The sequence below is a fragment of the Spermophilus citellus genome, assembly GCF_964194105.1.
Source record: "Spermophilus citellus genome assembly, chromosome: 6".
Lineage (NCBI taxonomy): Eukaryota > Metazoa > Chordata > Mammalia > Rodentia > Sciuridae > Spermophilus > Spermophilus citellus.
In genome coordinates, this window is record NC_138187.1 from 113,552,109 (window position 1) to 113,570,757 (window position 18,649).

Sequence of the window (18,649 nt, forward strand, 5' to 3'; positions counted from 1 at the left end):
TTCTGTTTCAAAATTAGTTACCACTTCTCCATCAAGGGCTTTTCGTATTAGCACAGCGAAAAGCCCTGTGTTCAAACCTTCAAGCCCCAGCACTTTAAAAAAAAGAAAAAGAAAACAAGGAAAAAATATTGTACTAAGATTACAAAGATAACCAGACGTGGTGTGCCTCCTAATTAAAGAACACACTGTGAACACATAACACACGTACAAACCACACTCATGCCCCACCCATACACATACCACAGCATATACAATCCAAATCTGATCAAGTCCCTAAATTGGACTGTTAATGTATAGAAACTGGAAAGAACAGATGAACATGTTAAACCACACCACAGGAATCCAAATCAGCAAGATCTGACTGGGAAACCCTATAGCAAGACTCCTTGGTTTTTTAATAAATAAAAGAAAGGAAACCTACAAATTAACTGGGACTTAAAAGATGAATCAACCCATTGCAATATGTTGACCTCATTTAGATTCTGACTCAAAGAGTCATTTTTAAAAGTTTGATATGCAAACATTAAATATCAATTGGTTAGGTGAATTAAGAAATTATTAACTTTTAAGTGTGATGATAGCATTATGGTTATTGCATCTTTAAAGAGCTTTTATTGCTTACAGATTCATACCAGAAAAGAAAAACTAAACTACAACTGAATTATGGTACATGTAATTAACCAAACAATGTAACGCAAGACACGACTATATACCATTTCTTTATATATTTATATGAATTGAGCTACAAAATATACTGTTAAATTGCAAAACAGTAGGTATGAAGGGAGGGGTGTGTATATATAATACATGTTTCCTTGGATATGCATAAAATGTTTATCAGGACAAACAAGAAATGATTACTTTGTGGTAGAGTAAGTAAGTAGAGGAGAAAGTGTGGAAGGGATTTTTTTCCCCACTGAATCCTTTGTCACATTTGAAGTGAAAAAATAATGTGGATTTTTGACATTCGTAGAAAAAGGAGAGATTTTGAGCTACAGAATTGTTGTAGGGATTGACAGTTACTTAACATCTAGGCATGCTTTAGTTTGCATTTTTAAAATTTCTTAATGCATAAGCACAATCAAAAAGGTAACTGAGTACAAATACAATGCTTTGGAGTTTTAAGATTTTTAATACATTATCTGGCTCTCACATCTTTTCCTTACTTTTGTCAAGTAATTTTCAGTGAGGCAATCATACCAGTTATTCTGGAAAGAACTGTCCAGTCTACTTTTCAAAGCTGTGGTAAATCTGAATAGTTTCAGATGACATTAGGAAATTTCAGATAAGAGCAACACACTTTTGAAATTGACACATTTTTCTACACAGTTGTTTTCTTTTCCATTTGCTTAATCTTTGAATAGGCAAATAATCTTTATGACCATTTCAATAATGATTTAATTGAGATCTAGTAATGATGTTGAAAGGTAGTTGCCACAGGAAACTTTGTCAAATTTATAGAAGAGAAATTTCCACCATGCGACCAGCACACTGGTTTCATTAATGAGGTTCTTGGCATAAAAGTTAGCTAGCGAGATCGAAATAAAACACACAGACTCAGTTACCTTTTTCTATGACCAGGTCTGAGACGGCTCCCCCCTCTGGCTACCACCTCGAACAACCCTGTAGGGCAGCAAGAATTACTCAGGTATTTATTTTTTAGGGATTGGCTAGCTTCACTAAGCATAATCTGCTCTAGTGCCATCCATTTCCCTGCAAATTCCATGATTTTGTCATTTTTAGTGCTGCGTAATACTCCATGGTGTATAAATGCCACATTTTTTTTATCCATTCATCTATTGATGGGCATCTGAGAGCAACTAAGAACAGAGCAGGGAGGAAGAGCAGGAAGAGAAGATTAACATTAAACAGAGACATGAGGTGGGAGGGAAAGGGAGAAAAAAGGGAAATTGCATGGAAATGGATGCATTGTTATACAAAATTATACATTGTTATACAAAATTACATATAAGAGGTTGTGAGGGGAATGGGATAATAAACAAGGAGGGAAATGAATTACAGCAGATGGGGTAGAGAGAGAAGATGGGAGGGGAGGGGAGGGGGGATAGTAGAGGATAGGAAAGGTAGCAGAATACAACAGTCACTAATATGGCATTATGTAAAAATGTGGATGTGCAATCTGTATTTGGGGTAAAAATGGGAGTTCATAACCCACTTGATTCTAATGTATGAAATATGATATGTCAAGAGCTTTGTAATGTTGTGAACAACCAATAAAAAAAAAAGAATTACTCAGGACTAGCAGGGGAGAGAGAGAGGGAGCACGCCAGGGAGTAGCCTTTTATTGGAGAACAAGAAATTCAGGGGAGAATTCCATCCAGTGAAGGTTGAGGGGGGCCGCACTCCAAGGTCAGGGTCAGTGATTGGCCCCCGGGGTCAGTGGTCAGTCACACCCCCACACAGACAGGCTCTTGCACCAGGAGAGGGCCGGGAAAGCTCCGACACAGATTAGCCAGAGTGCCTCAGACCCAAACCGGGAGTTGCCCAGTCACGTGTGAGAATGGCTCTCCACAGAAATTAAACATCCTTTATTCACTATGAACAAACCTGAACCACAATAATAATATGTCATCTTTTTCTGGACATCAAGTAACCCAGTCAGCAGTTAGTTGCCAACTTATATCTTTTCTTACATATTTTAAAATGTATTATTGGATTATAAAATTAGCACATTTGATTTTGCAATTAAAACATTCACAGATTTGTTTTTAACTAAAGTGGAGTTAGTGTAATAGGAAATATACTCCACCTTGCCTGTCTGTTCTCTGCCCTGCTGGTCTCACTCTGTGTAGCAGGGGACATTGTGTACTCCCACTTACTGCTGGCATCTTTAGTCCCATGTGGTCTTTACTCTCAGAGTCTAATCTGGGCCTGTCTCCTCAAGGTCCCTGTCCTTCCAGTACACGGCCTTCTCAGGACTCTGAGCCTCCCTTCTTTGGAGGGATACTCACCCTCAGCTGAGTTCCTTATCCATGAGGGGTTCTGCAGGATTCTGTGGGATTGTCCTCAGGCTTATCAGTTAGACATTTCCCTTATTGATTGTTAATGTACTGCTTAAATGCACTGCAAACAGGGCTACCCTTTGAGACTTTAAGCTCTCGGGTTATACCAAGAGAGCCAGGCAGGCAACCATACCTTTTGCCTGCCTGTGTCTCAACTTACCAGGAATGCAGTATTGGTAGAAGCACAGGTGGCAGGAGGAAATTGTGTGGTGGTCTCAAAATAAGCAGGAAAAAGGTTTGATAAAATTTAATGTCTATTGGGAACAACTGTGTAGAAGATCCAGTAGAACTGAAGTCTTGGAATAAAATGAGAGAATTTCACAAGGTTGTTAGCTGGAAAATTAATGTACAAAAAATTTGTAATTTAGTATACCAGCAACAACCAGTTCAAAGATTTAATTAAAAGGCACTTATAATAACATAAAAATGTACCTAGAAACAAATCTAAGATATATGAGACCTTCAAGATCAAATTATATATATAAATGTGTGTATACACATACACACACATACACACACACACACGTATCAGGGCAGATATGGAAGAATGAAAGGATCAAGAACCCCTAAGACAAATCTAGGACAAAACAAGGTAAGGGGGTTTACCTTGCCAAATACTAAGGTTTGTGTAGAGCTTTAATTTATAATATAGACAGTGTCTTAGTCTGTCCAGGCTCTTCTAATACATTGCCATAGACTGGGGGTGGCTGATAGACAACAGAAATGTATTCTTACAGTTCTGGAAACCAACTAGTGTGTGATGAAGGCACTGGCAGTTTCTGTGTCTGGTAAGACTCTTCCTGGCATCTTCTTACCGTGTCCTCCTGAGGTGGAATGCAGGAGACATCTCTGTATAATCTCTTTCATAAGGGCACTAATCCTATGTGCCAGGGTCCAGCCCCGGCGGGGGATCCAGGGGTCCTGAAGGAGGAGTGGCGTTGGTGAAAGAAGAATATATTTTTATATCTTTTTTACAAGTGTTTTTTTAGGTAGTTAATGAAGAGCTTCAAAGCCCTAAACTTATTTGATTTACATAATTTTCAAGAGTTACAATCTTTTCTGACATACATTGATAATGAGTATATTGTTCAAAATATTTTTCTTTTTTAAAAAATATTTATTTTTTAGTTTTTGGTGGACACAGTATCTTTATTTTACATTTATGTGGTGTTAAGCATAGAACCTAGTGCCCGGTGCATGCTAGGCAAGCACTCCACCACTGAGCCACAACCCCAGCCCCTCAAAATATTTTTCTAGGGCTGGGGATGTGGCTCAAGCGGTAGCCCGCTCACCTGGCATGCGTGCGGCCCGGGTTCGATCCTCAGCACCACATACCAACAAAGATGTTGTGTCCGCCGAGAACTAAAGAATAAACATTAAAAATTCTCTCTCTCTCTCTCTCTCTCTCTCTCCTCTCTCACTCTCTCTTAAAGAAATATTTTTCTATAATCTTAGCCAATCATGATTAAGCTTTTACGTTTTTACCTCAATCACTAGGTGTTAGGCTAGGCAACAAGACTACATGTCTCCTGACCTATTATTCACTTTAAGCATACTTTATTTCATTAACCTTTAACTTTAAAACATATTTATGATTATTGGTAAACTTTCTTACTTCTAAACTAAAATCCCAGTAAAACACACTTAAAATAGTGAAAGTCTATTACTTTAAAAGCCTACTATTCTGAAGTGCCTCTAAAATATATCTATGTTAATTTTACATTATTTTATTTTTAATTTCCAAGGTAATTTCCTTTTTTCATATGACCTATTTTACTGCTTTCTTACTGAGTTTTCTTGATCCTTGGTCAAAGCACACCAATTCTTATGTCTTTGTAGTCTTTAACTAAAGGGCAGGCTTTGCACCTCAACCCATTTGTCATTTATATTAACTGTGTGTTTCCCATTTTCATCATAAATTCCTGTGTAAAGCAAAGGACCGTCTTGGGCGGGGGGTGTATGTTGCAGAGGTTGTGGCTTTAGAATTGGGGGCTTAATGTAAATTGTTAAGCTTTCCTCAGGAACCTCGATTTGCAATCTTTTTCCCATAAATTTCTTGAGGATTAACACTATTGATTGTATCCTGAGAGATATTGAAACACACCTTGTGGCATGTCTTAATTGTATCCTTAGTTTCATTCTGGGAATTTTCCTGCAATCTCAGGCAATACTTACTCTTATTATTGATTGATATATGCCCTATTATCCATATCATGAGTATCATACACAAAACACTTAACATTCCCCATGGTTCTGGTTTCCAGATTGTGCGGCCCTGCCACAGCATCCCCCGTGCTGTGACCCTGTCAGACAGTGGGTAGAGGAATGCCTTCACCACCTATGCATGGGGGTTCCACCCTCATGATGTAATCACTTCTTAAGTATCCCACTTCCTAATACCATCACATTAGGAATTAGACTTCAACACATGAATTGTGGTGGCAGCACAAACTCTTAGTCTATAGCAGGTAGCAAAACAGTAATTCAGGAACAAAGAACATAGTAATGGGACAGAATAGGGTCCAGAAATATATCCTGTACGTATGTAGAACTAGAAGATCTATAAAGAGAAGGAAGACTTTTCACATGAAATTGGACCCACCTCGTGTAAATTCAAGTTATTTTATGACTTAAATGTATAAGATGAAACTAAGAAACTTTTGAATTTAGGAGAATATGTTCTTGAGGGAAGTTCAAGGGAGGATTTCTTAAGGTGCAAAGAGCACAAACCATCAAGAAAGAGAATTTGAAAACTAAATTATGTAATTAAAGAACTGTTCATCAAAATGCAACGTAAAGAAGAATGAAAAGACAAATAACAAACTTAAGAGAAGATATTCCCAGGACATAAAATCAATAAAGGGTTATGGGCTGGAGTTGTGTCTCAGTGGCAGAGTTCCCGCCTAACATGTGTGAGACACTGGGTTCAATCCTTAACACCGCCTGCAAAAATAAATAAATAAAGGCATGATGCCCATCTGCAACTACCAAAAAAAAAAGTAATAAAGGGTTAGTACTTAAAGGATATGAAGAACTTTAGAATAAGAAGAAAAAGAGGCTGGAGATATATGTAGCTAAGTGGTAGAGCACTTGTCCAGCATATGTGAGGTACTGGGTTCCATCCCCACCCCCCAACCCCCCAAAAAAAGGAAAAATAGAAAATAGCAGAATAAATAAAGGATTGAAGAGAAAAGGGAGTACTATGGTGTCTTGGTCAAGGTCTAACCAGAAAATAGACACCATTCTAGGTATTTGTAACAGAAGGAGTTTATTGCAGGGCACTGGTTAGATAGGGGACAAGAGTTGAGAGGTAATAGGGACAGGAAGGACAATGTGGGAAGCCACTCTTAATCCCTCAGTTGGAAGGCCTTCTCAGGTAGGAGAATGTGCTGCATTACCCAGTGAAAGTGGAAGCCATAGAGGCTTGGCCTGGCCTTGCCAGAACTGGAGCAAAAACTGCAGTTGGTGAAGCCTAAGGTAGACAAAGGAAGGGAGAAATCACTGACTTCTCCCTTTCTTCTTCCTTCGGAATCTCCCATTGGCCAAAGTCAGCCAGAATCCAGCTAGCATAAGAGCCTAGAAAACAACTCACAGCGACAGTGCAGGGAGGGAAAATAGGTGTGAACTGGTGCAAATGGCCCAGGATGGTGTAGTGGGGAAAAGTGTTACTTATCAAGAACATTGTGTTAGTCAACTTTCTGTTATTTTACAAATATCTGAGATAAAGCTACTTAAAAGGAGGAAATGTTTGACTCATGATATCAGAGGTTGTAGTCCCTGGTTGACCTTGGTGCTTTGGGTTTGTGGCATCTCGGTACATTATAGTGGGAGTGCATGGTGGAGGATTGTTCACTTCATTAGCCAGAAAGCAAAAAGAGAGTAAGAAGCCAATGTCCCATATCCCCTTCCAAAGCACCGCCCCCCCCCCCCCCGCCCCCGGTGACCTAACTTCCTCCAACTAGGCAAAACCTCCAGAAGGTTCCACCACCTCACAACAGTACCACAGGCTGGGAGACCAAGCCACATGTGCCTTTGTGTTACATTCGAGATTCAAACTATAGCAGACATGTAAATAAAATCCACAATATAATACTATTACAAAAATTCTCACTTCCAGAATGGAGGAGTGAGTAGCTTTGTGGATCCATCTTAACTGGTGAATACTTTACAAAACTACTACAACAACTACTTAAAGTCTCTATAATTTGTCCTAAGGGTATATAGCAAATAAAGAAATATTTATTGGGCTGGGGATGTGGCTCAAGTGGTAAAGCGTTTGCCTGGCATGCGTGGGGCTCTGGGTTCGATCCTCAGCACCACATAAAAATAAAGATGTTGTGTCCACCGAAAACTAAAAAATAAATATTGAAAAATTCTCCCTCCCCCCCCTCTCTCAATAAAGTCTATCTTTTAAAAAAAAATTTATCCAAGAAAACCTAAATTTTGGTAACAGCAGCAAGGTCTATGGCTCTCTCTGTCCCTCAGCCCCAGATTAGCTGCTGTCTCTCCCCTCAACTCCAGCTTGGCATGACACCAGGCAGGTGTGACCTAAAAGATAAGGCTCCGTATCTCCCCAGCTCCCTATCAAGGACCACAGTGTCTTCCTAACGGGATAGGTTGCCAGCATTTTTCATCCTGTCTACATACTCTGTGTCACAAAGGTTAAATTACAGGGGAGTGAAGCCACATAGTCAAGGGCTTTGTTCACCTTCCCATCTCTGACTCATTCAAAAGTGGAGGCTCCCACACCATTACCTTCACCTCACTTTCTATAAAGGGATGTTTCACAACAGAAATGCCATGCCAAGAAGACCAGAGGTGGCCAGCCCGGCTTAGCACCTTGCTTATAAAGCCAGAGTGTCCTTAAAGAGTGAAGCAAGCAACTGTCCAGTCTTCAATTCTGGAGTGACTTGGCCAGTGGAGAATGGAAGAGGGAGGCCACAAGAAAAGAGAGCTCCTACGCTGTCCCTAAGGAACTGGTCCTATTTAGGACAGAAGGTGGGGAAATTCAAGCCTAAGGATGCATGAAAAAATAATGGGCATATCATGGTAGGCAATAAAGAAGGAGTTGGCAGATCCATAAGAGCAACAAACTAAACCCTGCACCAACTAGGTTACCATAGAAAACTAGGGAAAGAGTCTGCTAAGAGAAGTCCTCCAGGGGCTGTGCACAGTAGTGCATGCTTTTAATCCCAGTGACTCAGGAGGGTGAGGCAGGAGGATCTAAAGTTTGGGGCCAACCTCAGCAATTTAGCAAGATCCTGTCTCATAATTAAAAGAGGGTGGGGATGCACCTCCTAGATTCAATTTCCAGTAATAACAATAAAGAGCCCTCCAAGGGTCAGAACAAATTTCAAAGACTGGCCTCAAAAAATATTCCTGGAAAATAGCTCAAATTTATTGGATTGGATTGTGGGACAATTTATGATCCAGAATATTGTCAAAAACAATAGAGCAATTAGCCTGCAATTAGAGGAGCCCAACTAACTCAGTGTTATACCTGCAGAAAAAGCCCTCTTAACAGACCAAGGGAAGGAGTAATCAAAGAGCCTATTGTTATCTCAGGATTACATGGAGCATGGCCAAGGCCCCCTGGGGAGCAGTGTCTGAGAGGTCACATTGAGGGGGATACAGGATTCACTAAAATAGTCCAGGCAAGTCACCTAATAAAAATAATCAAGTGCCAGGTATAGTGGCATATGCCTATAATTCCAACGACTCAGGACGCTAAGACAGGAGGATCACAAATTCAAAGGCCAGTCTTAGCAACTCTCAAATTAAGGGGGAGGTAATAGAGATGTAGCTCAGTGGTAGAGCGCCCCTGCACTGAAAAATCAAGCTATCTGAAATCACACAAACTGGAGGTGAAGATTGCTACAATATGTTATCTAAGTTCTGTACTGAGAAAAAAATAGCAGACATCCAAAGAAATTGGGCAGCAGGAGTGGGAAGAGGTGGTAAAACACTCTGAGAAGGCCCTGATTTCAGATTTTAAAAAGTCTAGAGCATCCAGTTTAAATACGTTTAAAGAACTAAGGAAAACCAGGCAAAGGAGTAAAGGAAGTTATGTTTACATCTCTCATCAAATAAAGAATGACAATAAAAAGAAAATTCTTAAAAAAAAAAAAAAGAACCAGAGGGACATTCTGGAGTTGAAAAGTACAATAACTGAAATGCCAAACTCACTAGGGAGGCTCCATAGTGGATTTGACCTGACACACTGTCAAACTCAGAGATGATGCAACTCATTAAAGAACAGTTTTAAAATACAAAGAAACATAAATGAGCACATACAAGGAAAACATCAGATGGACATGAAGATAGCTGTCCACAAGTCACAGCCATCCACAAGTCACTAACCCCTTGATTTCAAACTCCTAGGCTCTAGAACTGTGAAACAGTAGATTTCTGTTATTTAAGCTACCCAGTTTATGGGTTTGCCCCCAGAAAACGAATGTATGCACCCATTTGTCATCAGCTGCTAGGATTTCCAAATAAGTCTGAAAATTTTTTTAACATAAAACTTGATTCAGCAATAAACAGGAATTCTGAACTCAGGTAATAGGACATCCAATTTGGGGCCGGGGTGGCAGCAGTTGCCATCTTTGAAGTGATAGTATAGTGAACAAAAAATACTTACCAGTGATGAGTCCATGCATAGTACAGAAGATGTAAAACAGATTTGTGTGCATCATCTTTTAATGTATCACCATTTGTTAAATAGAGTTTAAGTTATACTTCTCTGTGTAAAAATACTTTTGAAAGAAGCCATTCATGTTGTAAAATTGTTGACAAAGCCGAATGGTAGAAAAGGCCATTCTTATATTTCCCACGTGTATTTCAGTTACTTCTAGATGAATTAAAGACACCCAGCCTATAAACCAAAGCAAAATATCTGAGTCAGGAGGCAATCTTCTGAGAAGGGTCTGGGGGCATAATTTTGACTTCTACTGTAGTGGACAAGGTGGTGAGTGATCTTTCACTTCCTTCTGCTGAGAGGAGCCAGACACCTATGCTTCCCATTGGTCTGATCTCACAAAACTACAGATGCATTTTTAGTGTATGCAGGAAGCAGTGTTAATCTTATTTGTTTATTTGCACATAGGATATCAAAAGGAATTCAAACTTGTGGAATGTATGGTTTCATGAGAAAAATTTCAGGTGGCAAGCATGAAAGTACAACACTAAATATATCACAACTGGATAGAAGCTTGGTTTTTCTTTTTGTTCTGAAGTTTGATCAGAGGCTCCAAAAATTTAACAGCAGGAGCAAGATGGTTTATGTAGAGCATGCTAGGTGTCTTAGTCTGTTTGGGCTGGTATAACAAAATACCATTAACTAGGGAACATTTATTTGTCATAATTCTGGAAGCTGAAAAGTCCAAAATCAAACTACTGGCAGATTCAAAGTCTGGTGAGGACCTATTTCCTGCTTCATGGATGGGCATCTTCTCACTGTTTCCTTACACATGGTGGAAGCAGGTAGTCACCTCTCTAGGAGCTATTTAAAAGGGTACTAATCCCATTAATGACAATAAAAACATAAGGAATCATCACCCTCCCTATCCTCACCTGTGGAAGGACTTTCTTTTCTTTCTCCTAAGCACCTATTTTCTTCAAATTATATTTTAAGCCAAAGAATTTTCCCTTCTACACTCTATGAAAACCTGATAGAGAATTCTTGTGATTAAAATATAAAAATTGACCAGATGTAGAGACAGAAAGAATAATAAATGCTAACAGGAACTAGATGAGGGGAGTGATGAGGGTTTTTTTTTAATGGATACAGAGTTTCTGTTGGGATTATGAAGAAATTCTGGAAATAGATGGTGACATTGTGCAACTTTGTGAATACACCTAGTACCACTGACTCCTGCGCTTAAAAATGGTCAAAATGGTAAACTTTGTTATATATATTTTGCCACAATTTAAAAAAATGAGCCAGGTGTGGTGGTACATGCTTGTAGTCTTAGCTACTGATAGGAAGACTGCTTGAGCCCATGAGTTTGGGGCTAGCCTGGGCAACATAGTAAGATCCTGTGTCGGCAAAACTAAACAACAAAAATAACACCTTAGAGAAATGTGTAACTTCATCAGGCTCATCAACATACATGTAATGAGAGTACCAGACATAGAGGACAGAAGGAGCAGAACAAAAATTGAAAGAAAAAGTAGGTTGTAAACTATCTATATTTGATTAAAAACATTAATCTATACATCTCACAAATTCAATGAACTCCAAGTAGGATGAACACAAAAGAGAGATCTGTACCCAGACACAACATAATCAAAGGCTGAAGGCCAAAGACCAAGATGAAATCTTAAAGCACCAAGGGGAAAAAAATTACACCACTGATAAGAAGACCCCAATAAGATTCACAGCTGACTCATCAGAAACAATGAAGGCTAGAAGGCAGTGGTACAGTACTATGGTTTAAATATGATTTGACTCCTCCAAAACTTACCCCATTACAAGGTATTAAGAGGGTAGAAATCCAATCTGACTATAGAATTTATGGGTGGTCCCTCTGGGAGGAGATTAGGATTAGGTAATGTCACCAGGACGTATCCCCCATGGCGGCTAATTAAGAAGAAGGAAATAGACTAAAGGAGGCACATACACATGTGCTCCCTGTTTCTCACCACACAAAGCCCTGTGCTGCCTCACAACTCTACCAATAAGAAGGCCATTACTGGATGTGGCCTGCTATAGTTTGGATCTTGAATGTCTTTCAAGGTCCATATGTTAAAGGCTTTGTCCCCATCCTGTGGTGCTACGGAGATATGGTAGAAACTTTAGGAGATGGGGCCTAGTGGAAAGAAGTTAGATCATGGGGGTGAGCCCTTGAAGAAGACAGTGGAATTCCATCCCTTTCTCTTCTTCTCTCTTTGCTTCCTGACCACCAAGAGGTGAGCAACTTTCTCCATCACATGCTCCCACCACAATGTGCTGCCTTGCCATAGGTCCAAATGCAGTCAGCAAACTGACCATGGAATGAAGTCTCCAAAACAGTGAGCCCAAATAAAACTTTCCTCCTTATCAGTTTATTTGTTACAGTAACAGAAAGCTGATTCACACATAGCTCCTAGACCTTCAACTAGAAGCATGAGCCAAATTAAACCCCTTTCTTTATAACTTACCCAATGTGTTGTATTGTGTCATTATCAGCAGACAATAGACAATTCAAAGTGCTGAAATAAAACCTTGTCAATCAAGAATTTTATATCTACCAGGCTGGGTGGTGAGGTCTTTGAAAAGTAATTAGGATTACATGAGGTCATGAGGGTGGAGCCACCTCAATGGAATTAGTGTCCTCATCAGAAAAAGAAGAGTTATAAGAGCTCTATCCACACACACACACAGTGAAGAAAGACTATGTAAGCACACAGGAGGCAGCTATGTATATGCTGCCTAGGAAACCACCTAGGAATAAATCTTAACTAAGTGTTGGAACCATATTTGAATTTTGGGTTTGTTTGAGCCAACATAAGGCAGGGAAGCTGCTTTCCTGGGAACTCTTGGGTAATAATCTTGGGTTTGAGAAAGCCCAGATCATGCAGGCACCCTGCCTTACCTCACAGCTGCCTAGAGATAGGAGTAACCTGCCAAGCATGTAAACAAGACTCCTCCCATAGTGAAACCTTATCCCTGGCTTTGATGTGCCTCCCCTTAAATAAAGAATTGGGGCCTTTTTCAGTCCTTCAGTTCCAGTTGCTGTCAAGGCTAGAAGACCCACCAGGTGCCCCACTTCCTAAATCTAATCTTTGGATTTGTCTTTCTTACTGATTATTTCAGACTTTTTATTTTCCCAGGCAGCTTGCATCTCCTAGCAGGAACCTGGTCTTCTGTGGTTCTGGTTACACCATCAACTAAGGAGGTGAAAGTCCTCTATAATGAAAACTATAGAACATTGAAGAAAGACATTGAAAAAGATCTCAGAAGATGGAAAGACCTCCTATGTTCATGGATAGGCAGAATTAATATTTTTAAACTGGTCATTCTACCAATCTCCATCAAGATACCAATGGCATTCTTCACAGAATTAGACAAAACAGTCCTAAAATTCATTTGGAAGAATAAAAGACCCAGAATAACCAAAACAATTCTAAGCCAAAAAAAAAAAAAAAAAAAAAGCAACGCTGGAGACAACACAATACCTTACTTCAAATTATACTACAGAGCTATAGTAACAGAAATCGCATGGTACTAGCATAAAAACAGACACATAGACCAATGGTTCAGAATAAGACACAGAGACAAATCCCAGACATCTACAGTCATCTGATTCTTGACAAAGCTGCCAAAAATATATCTTGAAGAAAAGACAGCCCTTTTAACAAATGGTACCGGGAAAACTGGTTATTCATATATTCAGAATGAGACTAGATCATTATTCACCATGTACAAAATTCAACTCAAAATAGATAAAAGACCTAGGAATTAGATCAGAACTATGCAACTTCTAGAACAAAATGTAGGGTCAACACTGCAGCATATAGGCACAGGAAACTTTCTCAATAGGACCCCTGAAGTTCAGGAAATAATGTCGAGAGTTAATAAGTGGGATAGCATCAAATTAAAAACATTTATGCACCAAAGGAAACAATTAGGAATTTGAAGAGAGAGCCTACAGAATGGGAGAGAATTTTTGCTAGCTATTCTTCTAGCAGAGAATTAATATTTAGAATATACAAAATCTTAACACCAAAAAACCCAAACAAACAATCCTATTAAGCCTATTAATAAATGGACAAATGAACTAAACAGATGCTTCTCAAAAGAAGAAATACAAATGGCCAACAAATATACGAAAAAAGTGTTCAAACCATTAGCAATGAGGGAAATTCAAGTCAAAACTACACTGAGATTGCCAGGCACTTCTGTAATCCCAGTGTCTTGAGACAGAGGATCACAAGTTTAAAGCCAGCCTCAGCAAAAGCGAGGCCCTAAACAACTCAGTGAGTCTCTGTTTCTAAATAAAATGCAAAATAGGGCTGGGGACGTGGCTCAGTGATTGAGTGCCTCTGGGTTCAATCCCTGGTACCCCCCCAAAAAAAAAAAAAAAAACCTACACTGAGATTTCATCTCACACAGTCAGAATGGCAGTCATCAAGAATATCAAGAAAACAAATAATAATAAATGCTAGAAAGGATATGGAGAAAAAGGAACATTTTTACACTGTTGGTGGGATTGTAAATGAGTATAACCACTATGGAAATCAACATGGAAGTTCTTCAAAAGGCCAGGTATGGAACCGCTATATGACCCAGCTGTAATACTCTTCAGTATTTATCCTGAAGAATGAAAGTCATCATACTGGAGCAATACATGCACACCCATGTTTATAACAGCACTTTCACAATAGTCAAAACTATAGATTCAGCCTACGTGTCCATCAAAATATGACTACTTAATGTGGTATATATAGACAATGGATTATATATCATCTTGAAGCCATTAACAGTGATGTATTAGGGCCAGTATGCAAGTACTGAAAGTTAAATCATTACAAACTTGTGAGTCAGTTGATGTCACATTGGTCCCTTGAAATTGACTACCAGTTGAGTATTTAAGCATAGAAATCTGCAGTTACTATACATCATGGCTTCTTCTTCCCGTGCAAATCTGTTGTAGAACATTTGCCAGCCTACCATTGAAAGTATGTCTGTCTAGCACATAGATGGGAAAAGCTCTAAAGAAAAATATGGAAATGACTATACCAAACTCAGAATGTTGGTTACCACTTGTCTTACTTCAATTTCTGTTACTATAACTGAATACTATAGACTGGATAATTTATAAAGAATATATGTTTATTTAGCTCACAGTTGTGAGGCTGGGAAGTCCAAGAGCATGGCACTGGTATATACTCAGCATCTGGTGAGAGTCTTTCTTTCTGCATCATAACATGGCAGAGGGCATCACCTGGTGGAACAGAGCCACCAGGTCAGAAAGTGATTGCTTTCTCTCTCTCAGTAACCCATTAATCCATATGTCAGTGAATTCACTTATGTGGGCAGTGCCATCATGACCCAGTCACCTCCCCAAAGGCTCACCTCCAAATACCATTAAAATTTGAATTGGGAGATTGAGTTTCCAACACATGAAATATATTGGAGGATAGATGCAAACCATAGTGCCACTGGAAGGAACGTAATTTCTGAGGAACACACAGGGCTTCTGGGGTTAATTATTTCTTTGGACTGGGCAGTACATGCAGTTGTACAAAAGACCACAAACTCACATTTTTGAAATGTGTGTTTGTCACTTATTAGAGATCTGTATGCAGAAAGAAATGAGGGGACCAACCACTCAGTCCAGGGACCAGAACATCTCAAGGCTGGACATCAGTTTCTTCCTTTAACCACCTACAATTCCTTCCCCTAACTATACGTACCTCTTCCTAGAACTGCTTTGGGATCCACACAACAAGGAGGGCCTTGTGCTCATCATTAACAAACTTCAAAGGCCCAGAACATTTGAGAATGCATTCAAACATACATATATATATATATATCAACAAGGGAAGTCACACTATTCAATCAGAAGAAGGCAAAGGATGAGAGGGTCATGATGGTTGTAGATGATTAAAGATTTCGTTATTGTTATCAGCATTTTAACCTTTAAGCTGAGTTTTATTATGTATGAAGGGTTGATTTCTTCTTTAGCATGCAGTGTTTGTTTTACTTGTTATTCTTTACTCTGTAAATATAAATTTTCATACACTACTTTGCTACCTTTCACAATTAATTAAATGTAAAAATTACTATGAGGGGCTGGGGTTGTGGCTCAGCGGTAGGTCGCTTGCCTAGCACGTGCAAGGCGCTGGGTCCGATCCTCAGCACCACATAAAAATAAATAAATAAAATAAAGGTATTGTGTCCAACTATAACTAAGTAAAAAGTGTTTTTAAAAAATTAGTATGAGGGCCGAGGCTGTGGCTTAGTGGTAGCACATTTGCCTGGCATGTGTGAGGCACTGGGTTCGATTCTCAGCACCACGTATAAATAAATAAAGGTCTATCAACAACTAAAAAAATAAAAATAAAAAATACCTTTATAAAAATTAGTATGAGAGGAAATAATATTATATATGCTATATTATATTTCACAATACATTTAAAAAGAATAAATTTTATAAAAAATTTTATTTTGTACAATAAATGTCTGCACTATTGGCTCACTAAAAAAATTCCTAGACTGAAATTAGAAAATCAAACCATCGGGCTGGGGATGTGGCTCCAGTGGTAGCGCGCTCGCCTGGTATGCGTGCGGCCCGGGTTCGATCCTCAGCACCACATACCAACAAAGATGTTCTGTCTGCCGAAAAACTAAAAAATAAATATTAAAAAATTCTCTCTCTCTCTCTCTCTCTCTCTCTCTCTCTCTTTAAAAAAAAAAGAAAAGAAAATCAAACCATCTTGCAGCTAAGGCCTTAACCCTGTGGGAAAGTGCTAAAAGCTTTCTGAGGTCTTTGCTGATTTTAAAGCAGTAGAAAACTGGGACAGAAGACTGAATTTGAAAGAGTTCAATAGGATTCACTGAATGTTCTGGGCAGATATCCAGGATGAAGGCCGGAGGTGGAGAGGAGAACACTGTATTGTTCACATTTGTTGATGAGAATGTCTTAAAAAGTGAAACTTCTTCCTTGAAGCAGAAGGGATTCTGATAGGATCTAAATGTTTACCAGGAGTGTGATTGGCTCAGGCAAAATGGACAGCTATGTAGAAAGAGCCCTTAATCTATAATCAAGGTGGAAAGGACAGCACTTAAGGGCAATGTTTTCATGACAATTGCTAAAATTTCAGAGCAGCACACGGATTCTTTTTATTGTTGTTGTTCTGGAGACTGAACCCAGGGCAAGCTAGCATATGTTCTCCCACTGAGCTAAACCCCCAGGGCTCCTCTTTCTCTTTTAATTGTAGGAAAATATTAACTTTTTACAGTACCCATAAAGAACCTGTACCTGATAATATGGAAGCTAAAATGGGTTTTGGTGATGTGGGGAGACAGAGATCAGAAAATGGAACTAGGCTAATGCCCACAAAGTAGTCTCAGATAAGACCACATCAGGGCAGCCAGCCTGTAAAAGAGCAGGGTCTGGATAATGATGACTTCTGACTGCATACTGGGAGGCTGTGACCCGGGTTCTGGTCCATGTTTTCTGCTGGTTTGAAATAAATATTAATCCTCAGATGTGGAAAGCTCACCTGAAAATTCCCTTTACCAAATTTTATCATTATTTTGCTATTATAAATGGGATGTTTTCCACCAGTATGTCATCTAAATGTTAAGGATATTTTTGAGGGTTGCTTTTAAATATTTTAAGCAATAGGCTCACAGACTTGGAGCTCAGAATTTATAAAATAAACAAAATAGGGAGGAAACCGGATGATGACAAGAGGTTTTCCTGTCACACAGAAAGGCAATAATACAGTGTTCCGCGCACCCCCCAACCCCCAGCTAGCAGGAAAGAATGAATGCATTCCCTTAAAAATCAAGAACAACACAAGAAAGTCCACTCTATTTCCATTCAACATTGTATAGGAATTTTAGCCAGTGCAGTAAGGCAAAAGACACATAAAAGTATACAGATGGGAAAGGAAATTGTAAAATTTATGATAAAAGGACTTAGAAATTGTAAGGAATCTATAAAGACTCCTACTCTGTAAAAGTGAATGAGTTTGGCAAGGTCATTGGATAAAAGGCCAAAATACAAAAATCAATGGTAACAACAAGCCATTGGAAATTGAAGTTAAAAGCCATTTATGACAGCATCAAAAGCATGAAATGCTTAGTGATAAGTCTAATGAAATATGTGCAAGACCTGTATGTGAAAATTCACAGTATAGTTGGAATAAATTAAAGAAGACCTAAATAGAAGAGAAGATATACCATTGCTCATGGAATTATTAAGATATTAAATCTCAAATGGCCTTAGATTGAATGTGATTCCACTGAAAATTCCAGAAACTATCAAACTGATTCTAAAAATTGGAAAGGAATGCAAAGGATCTAAACTAGACAAAATAGTTTTGAGAAAGAAGTTGGAAGATGTATCATGCTAAATTTTGAAATTATAATAAATCTTTTAAAAGCTAATGTAATTTGACAGGATGGTATAGTGTAAATATAGACACACAGATCAACTGAACAGAATAGAATCTGTAAATGGCCCATTTGTTTTTGACAAACGGACAATGAAATTGAATAGAGAAAAGGTGTTTTTCAACGATGTTTCTGGAACAAATGGACATTTATATAGAAAAACAATAAAACCTATTATTTCTTACACAATACACAAAAAATTAATCAAAGCATGTTTAAACCTTAGAAAATATGATTCAAACCCTATGGAACCATTAGTAGAAGGCATAAGAGAAAAATCTTGGTGATCTTGGGGTAAGATTTCTTAGAATGAAGAAAATAGAAATTATAAAAGAAAAACTTGAGGGAATGGGATTATGGCTCAGCAGTAGAGCGCTCACCTAACATGTGCTAGGGGCTGGGTTCAATCCTCAGCACCACATAAAAATAAATAAATAAAATAAAGGTATTGTATCCAACTACAACTAAAAAAATATTAAAAAAAGAAAAAAACTTGAAAGACTGAACTTTATCAAAA